Source organism: Xyrauchen texanus, chromosome 6 (assembly GCF_025860055.1).
Source record: "Xyrauchen texanus isolate HMW12.3.18 chromosome 6, RBS_HiC_50CHRs, whole genome shotgun sequence".
NCBI lineage: Eukaryota > Metazoa > Chordata > Actinopteri > Cypriniformes > Catostomidae > Xyrauchen > Xyrauchen texanus.
Genome location: NC_068281.1, coordinates 38,484,806 through 38,500,370, shown reverse-complemented (window position 1 = coordinate 38,500,370; position 15,565 = coordinate 38,484,806). Strand labels below are relative to the sequence as shown.

At 38.7% G+C, this 15,565-nt stretch overlaps 1 protein-coding gene across 1 annotated transcript in view; it reads right to left on the bottom strand.

Annotated features, from left to right (window-relative positions):
* Window positions 1-15,565, bottom strand: part of LOC127645573 (apoptosis regulator Bcl-2-like) — a 66,038-nt gene that overhangs the window by 13,093 nt on the left and 37,380 nt on the right. The window lies entirely within an intron of this gene.

Here is a 15,565-nt window from a genome sequence, read left to right as displayed (position 1 = left end):
ACATTTGTAGAGCAGCGTGTTGGCCGACACCCAACACCTTTACGAGATATTACAATCTCAGGGTTGAGTCAGTTTCATGGCCGGGTGAGTCGCTTGCATATAGCGCCCTTTCCCGCGGTTGAGGTAAAAAAAATTCCCAGGAGTTTCCACTCCTCGAATCCCTGGTCGATTCCTCCCTAGCCCTCATGGGTCCGCAGTTCAGCGGAGGAACTTGCCGACCCAATCCACTGCCGATACTCAATCTACCCTGTACTGGAATAGGTGCTCCACAGGGTGAGGACTCCTACTCGAACTCCCCCTGTGTGTATTCTCCGCGATACGGTCCCCTTATGAAGCGGACCCGCATTTTCCTTAAGCAGTCCCGGCTGCCCTCCGGTCGCCGTGTTGTAGCAACTCCCCCTCGCTGAGGCTGGATCTAACAACGTGCCACTCCCACATGTCGCCTGAAAACACATGTGATGTATTCACCACTTTACCTCCCCGCCGGGTAGGTGTGGTCTCCGCAGCGTCTTTTCCCCCTGAAAGAATAGGAAGTTGGGTAAGACCCCCTTCCCTTGATGCATGGGAAGTCTATTGCTCTATGCGAGAAACATAGAGAGAAAAGAGGCCCAGCCAGGCTTGGTCCGTTCCCAGGTTGGCAAGTGTCGCCTTGTTCCCCTGTCTAGGCTAACCAGAAGGACTCTGATGACTTTATTGGGGCATTGGGGAAGGGTACGTGCAGTCTGATACAGCCGGTCATCTTGGCATGTAAAACACCTGCCCGCTCCTGTGTCAGCAGAACACGTACACGGCTCAGCGCATGGCGTGATTTAAATTGGATCCCTACTGTCACTTCTCCCTAAGACACAACGTCTCGTTCCCTCCATCAGGGAATGGAGGTTACATCCGTAACCTAGACGTTCCCCGTCTGTCGCTCTCTTCGACGTTGTGTCTTCCCGGCCACGTCGCTGAGCCGAGCCGCTGTAGTGGCCGGACCATTTCCGGCTCCTCAGAAAAATCCTGAATGGACTCTAGTATTTCCTCGCCTTTATACCCGTATGTCCGGAGGCGGGGTATGCAAATACTAGCTGCCAACTTCTCATTGGCCTTTTTTCATAGATCAGAGGTTTATTCGGTGCTCAAGACAGACCCCTAGTGTCGCGTCTTCAAAACAACGCCTCATTCCCTCCATCAGGGAACGGAGGTTACATCCGTAACCTAGACGTTTTTTGCCATTTTTTATAGCTTGACCACATCTGTCCCAATTAAATGTCATTATATGTAAATGCATGCCAAGCTATTCTGTTACACTTTGTCTTTTGTGTCCCACAAAACAGAATTTAGTAAATTTTAGGTTGAACTATTCCTTTACAGTGATATACAGGAAACATTTTCTTTAAAAAGGGCACTTCTTTCCAATACACCACCAAACTATTTCCTCTCAGCCTAGAGGCTTCAGCTTTAACTTCCTTAAATCTGAATTGCTTAAGCAAGCCCCTCGGCAGAAGATCTCATTTGTTTCTCACCATTAACCTCTTAGTTTATTTTCTGTGATCCAAATCCGCAAGGAAAATCATTACCTCATCAAGTTCTTATTTAACAGACATGCAATATGTTGTACTCCCCATCCCGTTTTCTTAACTGCAATGAAACCAAGGCTCTTTTCAGGTATTAATTAGTAAACACTGCGCCTTAATGTGACCACCCACAGCACAAATAGCATTTTTCAAGCAGGGGTATCTTTTTCGAAAACACAAGCCACCCTTGTTAAACTGAAAACTGAAAACAATGCCAAACGAGTCATGGCAACGACAGCTCATTAAGTTTGTGTTTGCATAAAAACCTTTTTATACGTTCACCTCACACACATTCCAGTCCAAAACCTCCTATTGTACGAAATGCACACAACCCAAAGAAAGTCCTTTTGAAAGAATAGGAGGAAATGTTCTAGAGCCAAAACCTAAAAAAGAGGGAAAGAAAATATTTTCTAATGGTTGCCCAAATGGTAGAAAGAGAGTTCATTGTTAACAGGCCACAAAATCCTGGAAGCTTATTTTCATCAACATTTCAACACATTTTAAGAGCTACAGGAATGCTCATGCAAGTACTGTACTGAAGGTCACATGAATGAAAATTAGGGATGGGCATTCATCAATAATTTGGTATTCAAATATTTAAGCTCATAAAAAAAATAATATTCTATTATTTAAATGAAGGTAATTAATTAAAAAGAGATGTTGTAGAATAAAAAAATTTGTCATAAAGATTAAAAAAAACAAGCTTATATCATGTCCTGTGTTTTTTTAAAATATTTAAACAAGCAATGCGTGAAAACAAAAAAGAATAGAATGAAAGCATTTAAGCTCACGCAAAGCGAAGAAAAAAATGCTAATGAAGTAGACTGACGCAGTTAACGTACAGGACGACTATAAACACTCAGCATATAATAGTTATGTTTATATTGTATCTCATGTCATATTTTTGTTGAGGAAAAACTAGCATATCCACGTATTTAGTAAACTATACTCACTTATACACACCAGTTTAAATTATGGGATGTCCCTTACCTCCCATAGCATTGTCTTTCTCGGATGCCATGTTTGTTGTTTACAGAAGTGTCATGGGGATTACGTTGCTACGGGGATGCTGCTTTCTGACGAGCTGCGCATATACGATAGTAAAGTGTACACCGCTTATCCAGTACATTTAAACAGGAACCAGCTTTCTCGCAGTAAGCCACATTCTCACAGTAAGCCACTTTTCTGGTGTCCATCTGAACGTACAGATAGAACCGTTTGCTCCACAAATGTGATCAACTTCTGTCCACACTCAACAGCGCCACCCAGTGCATTCTGTTATAACTGGCAGTTTTAGTTTGTGTGTTCAGGATTAACATGCGTCTCACTGTATATATGGCCAGCAAAGCAAAACTTTGCAAAATTCGAATAGTATTTTTACTATTAAAATGAACCTAACCATAAAGTGTAACCATCAGGTTTTGGAAAAATCGAGATTCGAAACAAGATGAGGGAAGCATATTGTAGGTTACTGACATTCATTGGTTATTTGTATTGTATAAATAAATATGGAAGAGTAACCACATTTGTTCAAAGACGTTTCCTTTTTTTAAATAAAGTGTTGGATAGGATGCTAGCTAAAATTGAATGATTGTTTTGTATGATTTGAAATTCTGTTTGTTGATTGGTCAGTCCATATGGGAATAAAAGTTCATGAGAGTCAAGTCAATATCTTATGATTTCACCATATCGAATGAATTATTATAAGTAGTCATAAGCCTATGTTGAGTATTCCACTGTGAGCCTGAACTGCAGAATAGATAATTTCTAACCCATTTTCTGACTAGTGCCTTGATTTTATGAGGGTGTTGAAGAAAGTGAGATCACGAGAGCTTTGGATGATAGGAAAGTGTCAGGTGGTATCATAGGAAAGAGTCAGTTGGGATCATGGGACAAGAGCATCTCTCATCATTCACTGGGTCAGGCAGGCTTTTACACACTTACTTACACACACTCATTTTGAATGGTATTCTTTTAATATGGTTATTGATGTATTGTAAAATTAGGGTACCAAACAATGGTTTAACAATGTTTTCTTTGAAGTACCTCAGAGTATGATCGTAAATGCCATAGCATATGAATATAGTAATCATTCTGTATCATGGTACACTGAGTGCCACTATATGTAAGGTTCTTGGCTATAGTGCCAAGGGTTGTGGGTTCGAACCCCACCTCAGTAAATCATGCATTAGAAACTTCTGTAGTTCTGTAGATTTTACCTTGAGAGCTTGGTAGTACAACACTGTAAATGTTGTAGAACTTTGTATGACAAATTGCTTGCTATGTTCCTCATTTGTAAGTCGCTTTGGATAAAGAGTCTCCTAAATGAATAAATGTAATAGTACATATCAAAGTACCATGGTATTACCATCTGATACCGCCACAGAATGATTTTTTAAGGAGTTTAAAGTCTAATTTTCTGGCTTTTATTCAAGGTATGATGATGTATAAGATTAAAATTAGAATTAAAATAAGAATTATAACTAGAAAAGGAAAGTTCATCAAGTCAAACATAGGCCTAAATAGAAAGACGGACAAACAGATTAGATTCTTGCATGTAAATGTTGCAAATATAAATGCAATTGCATTAAGTTAAAATATATATATATTTTTTTTAAATCTTCAAAGTTAATATTTGGGTCACTATCAGCATCCTCCTTTCTTTATAAGATTTTGGCATGTCCTCTACTTATTATATAGGTCAATGAAGTAATGAGCTAAATGAAATGTTCTTCATAATCTCATTTTCAAGCTTCTTTTCCCCCATCTGGGGAAAAAATCCAATGGAGTGAAGGGTGACATGCACTGTTGTAGTTGTGATGGAGAAATACTTTCATCAGCACAAGCATTAAGGTAAAATGGACTGCACCGTGGCTTAAGACTCCTGCTCTACACAACCTGACAATCACATTCTCCTCTTTCACTGCATATCTTAAACTGCCATGAGAAATCTGGAACATTTTCATGAAGTATCCTACAACATACCATTTCTTCCATGGAAAAACTATACTAATGAAAACTCCCTGAAGGCTCCCAGAGGAGAGTGATGGGGCGTTGTAAAAGTCCTTATGCTGTGATTGCCAGTGTTCCGTGGTTACAGAGAATTAGTAGCTCAACTTGTGCTTTATTTTTCTCATGAACAACCTGAAAACTAGGGATGTTAAAAATAAATACCAGAATAAAGAAGGAGTGATACCAGTCTTTCACCACAGTATTGGTAGTACTGACTCAATTTGGTACTTGAATGCTATCCAACACGGTCAAGCCAGCCATGGTTTCAGTATGCACAAGTAAACACGTGTTGTTATAATTTTTTGTCTTTACCACACATTGTTTATAAGCAGCATGTAACCAATAGAATTTGAACAATTACAGTAGAAAAAAACCTACGCCATTAAGGGTACGTGTCTAGCAGACGACACACAGCATCCTAAAATTAGAAATCTAAACCATTGTTTCTATAAAAGTAAGCAAACCGGCACCGTCTATCAACAGTGCCCAGCTCCAACTTTGAGGGATGCTCAAAATGATGCTGCATCACACACCATTTTCCATTAAATTGCATTGAATTCAACCCCAGTTGTCAAGGGACATACATTATTGACTTTAGCCTAGGATAGAAAATAATAAGTAACAAGTACACTCTCATAAACAAGTTTCTTTTTGTGATTTGATTACATGATTGAAGCCTATACAAGGCTAAAAGATAAAAAGAAATGGTAACACTTTACAATTTTTTTATAAGGTTCCATTTGTTAACATTACTTAATGCATTAGATATCATGAACAAACAATATATTTTAACAGCATTTATTAATCTTTGTTAACGTTAGTTAATAAAATGACAATTGTTCATTGTTAGTTCACAGTGCATTAGCTTATGTTAACAAATACAATTTTAATGATGAATTAGTATATGTTTTTATTAACATTTTCTAAGATTAATGCTGTAAAATTATTGTTAATTGTTAGTAAATTTTAACTAAAGTTGTTAACTAATGGAACGTTATTGTAAAGTTTGACCATAAAAATACATAATAAATGTCGGCCTTTCTTCGTCAATCATTCAGTTTGCGCCTTTGCACATTTTTCTTCATATAACAATCTGTTAACTCATCAATGTCACTTTGATTATCCTTGATTATGTGCAAAAACCTTCCTATGTAACTTTTTTCTGTACAGTGATTAGATTCACTGTTTTGGACTGCCGCCTCTATGCACCGACGCGCTCTGTGTACTTATGCTTTGTCCAACCTGTGATGTGACATGCACCAGCCCGGTGTGCACTCGTCCAGTGCGACCTGCTTTTTCAAAGGCTAACAGTAGACTGTCCTTGGCGATGATAGCCTAATAAATGCACGTGTTTGTATGCTTTGTAATATAATATAATTTTGTATTTGTAGTTTTGTATCGCATTTAATTAATCTTATTTATTTTTCAGCTTTTGAATGCCTTTTTCAATACTTGATACTGCTGCTAGATACCTAAAAATTTCAAAAGCACAGTTTTCTGTTTTTATTGTTCTATATACTTCTAATTAGTTTCTTTGTTCTTGATTTTATAACTGTTTACTTGCATATTTACTTGAGGCTACATCCCATCATTTTAGTCATTTGTTTGTTTGTTTGGTTGTATGTATGTAATTTAACGCCATGCCAGCTTCCATGGCTATTTTCATTTAACATTGAAATTCTTTTTCAAAATCAATGTGTTAACGGCTTGTAATGCAACTTAAAAAATGAGCCCTTCCCAGACTTCCTAGGTTGCCTATTAACGCCTGTAGACTGATTTTCATGCGAAGGGAGCGGGTCGCTTTTGCCGGGAAAATCTAAGGATGTGATGTTTATGCCTCAGTGCTTCCACTATTCAACAGCAACACTAGGTAACGTTATCTTAGAGATGGAATCCAGCAAATATCCGAAACCCAGCACAACACCGACTCCTACATAAACTCTGAATAAGCCAAAAAAAAATTATCTACTTAATCCCGTCTTGCTATGCGGGAACGTGATCGTGGTCGAGTGAAAACTAGAGTGAACCTCGGCAGGGCATTTGATTCCTGGAGGGACCTTCGTTCGGTTTTGGGGATCAAAACCAACCCTGAATTGGCGTTCTTCTTATTGGACAGGTAAGCTTGCATAACTACAAATCATGTGAAATATAGTGCCATAAGGATTAATCTGTGTAACTGTAGACAACTTGATCTTGCCTGCTAACACTGTTGAATTGCAAGCTACCTTGCTTCGTAACTTTCAAATAATTTCAATGATCTTCTCTTTATACTAAAATGTCAATGTTAATCTGTAATTATTCAGCAAGGTAAATTATAATGTACAGTCTATTTTATAAACAGCTACTGTCATCATCCACCAAATTTAGCTAACAACTATTGATAAAGCTGGCTAGCTAGCTAACGCCGACATAGGCTATTGTATTAATGCAGTCAATGTATCATGCAAAGAAAAGTGATTACTTCAAACTACATAGTCAGAGCTATATCCACACTTTGTTTTAGCCCTGTTCCAGCACTGGATAGTCAAATAGAACATACAGTCACAAAGTTTGTAGTAAAACAATCATAACTGTGTAATTTTAATTATGCTACCTCATCTGTCAGCATGATTTCGGCGAATCACGTTCAGTCTCTTTGTATGGTACATCATTGTTTTGGCTGATGCTCACTCGCTCTCTATGGAGTGTGTGCACGAGCAACAGGCAGCTGGCTGCAGTTCACTTAACATCCACAGGTGTCATTAATAACAAGGGTTTCTGAATCTTACATACTGCACCTTTAATGAGAGAGTACCAAATGCCAGTAATGTGTCAAAATTCTAACAACATAAAAACTGCAGTCTTTCCTTGATACCATTGTCAAATGATTTGCCTGTGTGAAATTGTGTGAAATTACACGATTATACATGATCTTTTTGAGAAGCTGTTCTTTAATTTAGTGTGCTAAACAAAAAATGGATAAACACAACCTAGCTATTTGCTTTCCAATAACATCATTGCTTTAGCCTTATAGAGGCAATATGAAATAGTGTGTATGTTTCATGAGAAACTCTGAACTCTGTATGACCCTCTAGGAACAGGACAGGTTTTTACATGCGTTTTGAGATATTAAGAAGAGGTCAAGAGTACATGTTGAAAAAAGAACTAACACACAAATAATCAAAATTAAATCGTGTAGATAAACAACCATGAGCCAAAAAGCTGGACTTCCCAGCAATCTTTGAACTCCACAAATGTTTTTTAAATAAGTAATCTAAATAGACTCAACAGTGCACACTTCCAGACATAACACAGTTGACAAAACAGGTGGTGATAAGGTGAGCCCTATTATCCTTGATCATCTTTCCTTTTCATGTTATGGCAATGCATTTTACAGCTTACACAGGCATAGCGGGGGCGGGGACTGACAAGTGATAAATCATACTGTTGTCATTCCATGCTAATCTGAGTTTTGTTCTAATCAGCCATGATGTGAAAAAGTATAAAGCCAAAAGAAACAATGACAAAATTTATATTTTTGTAGGTTCCAAAGGACGGGCTTTTTGTTCTCAATACTCTTTGGTCTGCATCTGAGTATCAGCCATTGTGTGATGGTAAAAGCAGCTCCTTTTGCTTAAAAAATGTTAAAAGTACCCATGAAATGACTTGACAAACTTTCTTCCCCGTATTTCTTGTTCAAATTAAGTTGGGGTGCTCAAAACTGCTGCTGATTAAACAAATAAAATGTTCTTATTTTCACACAGTAACTTGGTTTCAATGGCCACACTAACAGCCCTATTTTCAGAGTGCTAGTGCTAAGTGCAGTGGCCATGAAGACTTTGTACTTTCATGTCCACTTCCACACTAATATGTTGTTGTTTGAAAAAGCATCTTTTTCTCTATGTTTTGGCCTTCCGTATACACTGAGACAGCATTTTTGTCAGCGAAAACTGAGCTTTTTGAAAATGCTTTCCCAATTGGATAAATTTGAAAATGGTGTCTTCGCATTGCAGTGAGGACTGGGAAAACTGATATTTCTGAAAACAATAACGTATTTATTGTTATGTGATGCAATCATATGAGCCATTCAACCAAAACAATCAATATATTCACTTTGATAGCATTGTTAAAGGTAAATGTTAGTTTGTATAACATTCACATTGCATTCCTTCAAAGGCTACAGGAAGTTTACTCGGAACTGGTATCCAGTGATGGAACACGAGAACAATTGCTTTTCAGACCGAACATGCAATGGTGATTTTTCGCATGTGCTGTAAGTGTATTTAAGCGTTTTCATTCATTTCAGAGTGGACAAGCAACTTATGGAAAACTATTAAAAATGTCAGTGTGGACAGAGAGCATTACAAAAATGGCATTTTCAAATGTATCCATATTAATGAAGATGTAGCTTAAGTCTAGGCACAAGTGGGTTTTGCAAAATCACTTGTGCTAATGGGCTGGGTCAAGTGCAATAATTCTTCTCTGGTTATTGCAGCATCTGCGTCCTATTATATAGTACATTCCCTCAAAACAGCTCATTCATAAAAAGTTGGTGGTGTAAATAGACTATGCAATAAATTAGAATAGCAGAAATATGGACAAACTCCTTTTATTTGCATTGAAAATGTTATTGTCATCAGGATTCTGATGTACACTGTAAAATTATACAGAATGTAAGTATTAATAATAATACTCTTAATAATCCTGCTCCCTAGGAAAGCGGTGCCACCCAACCCCCCCTGCCATGGGGTGTCATTTCCAACATTCAGGCAAGACAAAAGCCTGCAGCAAACTGCCTCTAAACTTCCATCTGCCAAGCCCTGGGGCAGAGCATCTTTCGCTGCGGCTGACCCCCCCAACCCCTCCAACTCCAAACGGAAATGGCCGGTCTAATGCACGGCCACAGGGAGCTCTGAGTCTACGTTCTCGGGCCGCCAGCCCCCCAGACTGCAGTTCTGCCCTGCTTGTTCACCCGTTTTCACAAGGTTTTCTCTTGGTGGGGCCAATTCCAAATAGAAAGTGGTGAAAGACACTCATCGTGCGCTTGTGCACATCACATCGCTCTGCTTCAGAGAGAATGTGAATAAGAGCAATTTTACACCCTGTAACATTTCAATGATGGGAGGGAAAGGAGGACACAGGAAACTTGCGACTTCAACTCAAAGGTATAACTTTATTAAACAAACTAAAAACATATTTTTAGCATAACACTCTAGATCAGACATGGGCAACATATGGCCCGTGGGCCAGATCAGGTCCTCCCTATGGTTTAATGTGGCTCATTTATCGTAAAAACGTTTTTATTTTTCATTGGATATTTCAGTTAACTTGCATTGGGAACTAACACGTCTCCACAAGCGTTTAACATGCTCAGGGTTGCCAGATAAGAGACGCAACACCCCCAGTTTGAGATTTATACTTGCGCAAATTTGCACCTCGTGTTATACTTATTTTGTGCAATCTGGCAACCATGCACACGAGTGCACTTTTTATATATCTCACTTTCCCCTTTGAACAAATTTAGCGATCTGTAGTTCAATATTCTGCTCAAGGAAAAGTGTTATACAGCTACACTGTGTCCATTCTTGAGGCTGCTTGTGATGTTTGGTGCTACTTTGAAGGTAAACCTTCTCAATGATTAAATTAAATATAAAGGTAGATCTCGGCATCATTGACATGTGAGCAAAAGCAAGCCAGAAATGAATATGTATATGTATTATTTATTTGCGCAATTTAGAAAAGTCCCTTCGCACCTGTATGTTAATCTAACTCTTGCAGTAATCATTTATTATAGTCATGCAGCCTGTGTTATTCAGTTGTGTTTATACACCCGTTCAGAGTGTTATATTCCTGGAGCTGAATTCAATCACCATGCACACGCATCTATCACAAGAGTGCATTCTCTCTCTAATAAATTGTCTTTCACAATTCAATGAGGGGGTGAAAGTGCAATATCGCACATGTCTGATTACAGGGTCTTATGGCACCAGCTATTCAGGTTTTGCCTTTGGGCCTTCTGAGAATAAGGGTATTCAAGAAGTGGGTTTTATCCCTCCATTTCAGCCCATTACACGATCTCTGTCGCTCTGTTATGGTGACGCACTCGTGCACAGAAGCCCTGTACCACTGGAGGAGTGCAGTCCAACGTAACAGGGTGGGGAGCCACTCAAGATGGCAGAGCGGTGAACGGTTTGTGGCCAAGCTAACTTCGTTCGGCCCACATACATTTTTTAGAGCTCATGACTGTATAGAAAGCTCTGAATAATTTCCTGCCCCACTTGCAGAAAATCAATCGCCAAGGAGGCATGCGCTCTCCCAAGCTTCACACTCTATCTCACAGGCTTTTAGTATGGAGCAGGCGGCACTTCCTGTCGTTACGCACAACCCATGTTCCAGGTATTCTGAACAAAGGCGAGGATCTTCAGTCAAGGGGGAACCCACTCTACAGAGACTGGTGCCTCCACCCTCAGATAGTGGGCATGCTGTGGAAGAGGTTCGGTCAGGCAACCATAGATATCTTCGCTGCGCTTGAAAACACCCATCCATGGCCCGAAGTGCTGCTCTATGCATTTCTCACCCTGTGCCTGATAGCCCACACCATGGCCAGGGTGAGAGCGCAGAGCCTGTCCCTCATTTTGATAGCACCCAGGTGGCCCAAGGCACCATGGCTGGCAGAGATAATTACACTTTTGCATGTCCAGACGTGGCCCTTCCCATTACGCTCAGACTTCCTGTCTCAAACGAATGAGGATATTTGCCACACTGAGTCAGACAGGGTGGCTCTCTGGGCTTGGCCCGTGAAAAGACAAACTTGAGCACGATGGGGCTCCCCCACATGTGATTGCCACTATACAGAATGCTAGGGCCCCCTCCACATGGTCTCTATATGACTGTAAGTGGCGAGTGTTCGAAGGGTGTTGTGATGGAAGCCTCCTCCTTTCTCCTCTGCGGATGACCGTCGGTTGCACATGACCGTCGGTTGTACATGGATAGGACCAGGACTTTTCGGAAGAGCGATCAGCTTCCAAATCTCCAATAGGTGGATCTCAAACACAAGATGATGAAAGAGAACAATAGGTTATTATTCGTAACCCCGGTTCTCTGAAACATCGAGTGGCGAGATCCACCAAGCTTGCCCCGCTTGCTGCATGAGAAGCGAATATACTTACTGAGGAACTGCAGCACATGCTGGTCCTTAAATGCACCCCAGGTATGAGGCGGGCCTGACATAGGACATACGCTTCTGTCTGGCTAGCCAGACTTGGTGCAAGTGGATGCTTCTGCAGACGTCAGGTACAGATGCCCTTCCCATAGGTGGATCTCTCCACTCAATGTTTAAGAGAACCGGGGTTACAAATAGTAGCCTATTGTTTTCTTCATAAATTTGAAAATCAATATGAGCAGTTGTGAGTTGCAGTTTTTGAGTCTTATTTATTTCCAGATGATGGCTGCGTTTTTGCTAACAATATAGTTACAAACCACTGATCGCAGTGATCAAATATCTACACCTACTGTTCGAGCTCAGCTCTACTGCAATGGTGTCAAACAAACAAACAGTGAGTCCAATAAGACACAGGTGTTGCGGCAAATTCATGCCTTTCATCTAATTTTAAGGGTTAGCTCAAGCTGCTTTAGATCGCAGGTTAACATTTTATAGAGAGTAGATTGTTTGGCGCACAAGGTGATGTTTATTAATCCAAACAGGCAGGTGTCAGGCGAATTAATTTGAGTTTGACACCCCTGCTCAACAAAATGTCATTTTTTTCTCCTTATCAGCCAACATTTGATCAGTCTGTCCCAGCTCCTCCATTACACCAATGATGCTTAATCAGTGTGCGTTTGTACGAGAAAGAGATTTATTTATTTATTTTAGCCAATTGTCTAGTTGTACGTACAGTACTGTGCAAAAGTCTTAGGCACATAAGATGTTTCACAAAACATTTATCTTAAAATAGTTATTTATATCTTCATCTTTAGTGTGTCAATAGGATATATAAATGTTAGACTCCCAAACATTACTTTTTCAAATAGAAAAGATTAGAATAGAAGAACAGGAAGCCCTGCAACAGATGTCATGGCCCCCACAAACCCCCACTGAATATTGAGTCAGTCTGAGATTACATAAAGAGACAGAAGCAATTGAGACAGCCAAAACAGAAAGAAGAAATGTGGCAAATTCTCCAAGAAGCTTGTAACATCCTATCTGCCAACAAACCAAGAAAAACTGTGTCCAGGTGTACCTAGGAGAAGGCAAAGGTGGTCACACCGAATATTGATTTAACTTTTTTCTGTTTACTGGACTTTGTATGACATTAAGAGATAAAAGAAAACTTTATGTCATTATTTGTAAAAAAATTTCACACGTGCCTAAATCTTCTGCACAGTACTCTATATGAAATATTTTAATGATTTTTAGGATACATTTATTGAAAAGCCATTATTCTATATACATCTACCATGTTTGTCATGATTTATTTAAGGTCATAATTAATTTATGTTATAGGTCAGATAGAGCTGGGCTCAATTTTAAAGTTAGGAACAACAGAAATATACACAGAAGGAACAATGGTATCACTTTCCAAACATTTCTAATCATATTAAGAGTAACAGAAATTAGGCCTTTTTTTATAGATACATTACAGTCCTTGTCATTTCAAAATGTTTTTTGATTCAGTGATTATAAAACAGTTCATTTAGATGTTGCCACATAAAGCACATTTTCTAGGTTAAAATATTTTTTTTCAGGGTTGATTATGGGGTGGCCTGGATGAATGGTGAGACTCCCAGCCAGGGGTGTAAAGTAATTGAGCAAAAATACTTTATTATACTTAAGTATTATTTTTGGGGATTTGTCTTTACGGGAGTGCAATTTAAACAGAATACTTGTACTTTTACTAGAGATGCACCAATTTTCTTGGCCAATTCCGATTTACGATTTCTTTGTAAGTGTGACCTGCCAAAACCGATTTTTCCTGATTCCGATTTTCTTTCGATGAACAATAATTGACAGCATATACAAACAAAAATCTACTTTTCTTCAATGCAAAATGTAATTTTCATAATAAAAATAATTATTAAACATTACAATTTCCCACAAACTGCACTGTTACAGGATCTTCTCTCACTTAAACAACTCAACAAACAACAAAATAAAGTGCTCTGTGACTGGAAAGAGGTAGAAATAACAATTAACTGCAAATGAGTAGCTTTATATAACAAAACAGATGTGATTTTCCACTCTTTTTATAAATTTACATTTTTCTCTTTTTTACACATCTAACAAAACAATTCCAAATATTACAAGCCTATGAACAAAACTTAAGTGCCAATGGCATTAAGCTTACGTTAGATGTCCAAATATCAGTTGTGAAAGTGATTGCTGCTTGGGGATTGGCTTGTAACAGGCTGCGTGTGTGACATGACACGAGATTAAACAACTTGGACAATGCAACATCGGAAAAATACCACCTACTCAGTATCGTGTATTTTGTTCTGAGGAAATTTATCCTCACAATTATTACAAATTGCAAATTTAATGTATTCTTCACTCACAGTGAAGAACTTCCACACCAACGACATGTTTACATGCGGCTGTGACGTTATTGCCTGTGCCGCTGGCAACAAAACGGACCGGCTCAGAATCGGAAAGACGTGAGTCTGACTGTACGGTCACTGGGCTGGGCCGAGCATGCGGAAAATCTGGTCGATCAGTGCATTGCTAACTTTTACTTAATTACATTTCCAAAAAAAAATAGTACTTTTTACTCCTTACAATTTTTAATTGAGAAGTACTCTTTGCCAATTTTGCAGATACTTTTCTTTCCGACATATGACAGACCAGAAGTAAGTCATTTCATATGCAGTGTCACATGGCGGCTGTGATTTGAGCTTTGGATACGTTGAAATATTTGTTGACTAGACCGTATGTGACTGCCCAACTGAATGTGATGTATTCATTCAAAACTATGAGCACTAAGTGAGAAAAACTGACGGTTTTTGTCCTAAACTTGTAAACTTTATTCTGAAGACCTGCTACTTCACATAGGACAGTTAAGAAGCCAAAAATGATATTTCACATTGCATATATATATATATATATATATATATATATATATATATATATATATTGCAATTTGACATTGCAATTTGTGAGTGCCTTCTCCCATGCAACAAACACTGTGTGACTGGCAATGTTTTTAAAGTAAAAACATAGTAAAAGTTATTAAAAGTGTTTAGATGTCATAAGATATAATTGTGGGAGGAACAAAGTGAAAAGTGTTTACAAACTGATAATCTGCCATTTTACTCTTGTGTGAAAGTGAATAAAAGTTATTGTTGTTTTAGCGCCTCTAGTGTTCATTCCACCTGCATACAACAGGCCGCATAAAAACCATTTTGCTAAAAAAAACATTTTGCATGTTATTTTAACATGATATTAAATATTAATTATATTAAAAATGTTTGACCAGGTTGCAAAAGTCAGACACAGGAAAAAGGCAAATTAACAAACCAGTTGAATTTAACAACATCCTCATCTTACTTTTTTAATACTTAAATACAATTTAATGTGAATAATGTTTTACTTTCTATTAAGTATGTTTTTGGTTAGATACTTTTAATAAAGTAAAAATTTCTCTTAAGTATCATTTCTGAGTACTTTTTACACCCCTGCTCCCAGCCTGGAATTTTGCCATGGTCCGGCTCTAGCTCTCTGCACAACGCCAAAGAAACCAAACAATCAGCAAAATGATTCACTGGTTGGTTTTCGTGGTCTCAGCTGGTTGTACAGTGTGAGGCAATTCTTGGGACTAGTTTGCACACAAAGGGTGATACAGTCACCTTGCTTCACGCACAGTTCAGAAGCCAGTCTCAAGGGTTGTCCATCGACCTTGCTGAATGTGAAAATGATGACAGAGGACTTAAATTCTGCTCTCGTTTCCAAGATAACCAGGCATGTCAGCAAACTGGGAGTGAAGGACATTGAGTCCTTGGATAATCTCAAAAGCAGAAAAAAAAAG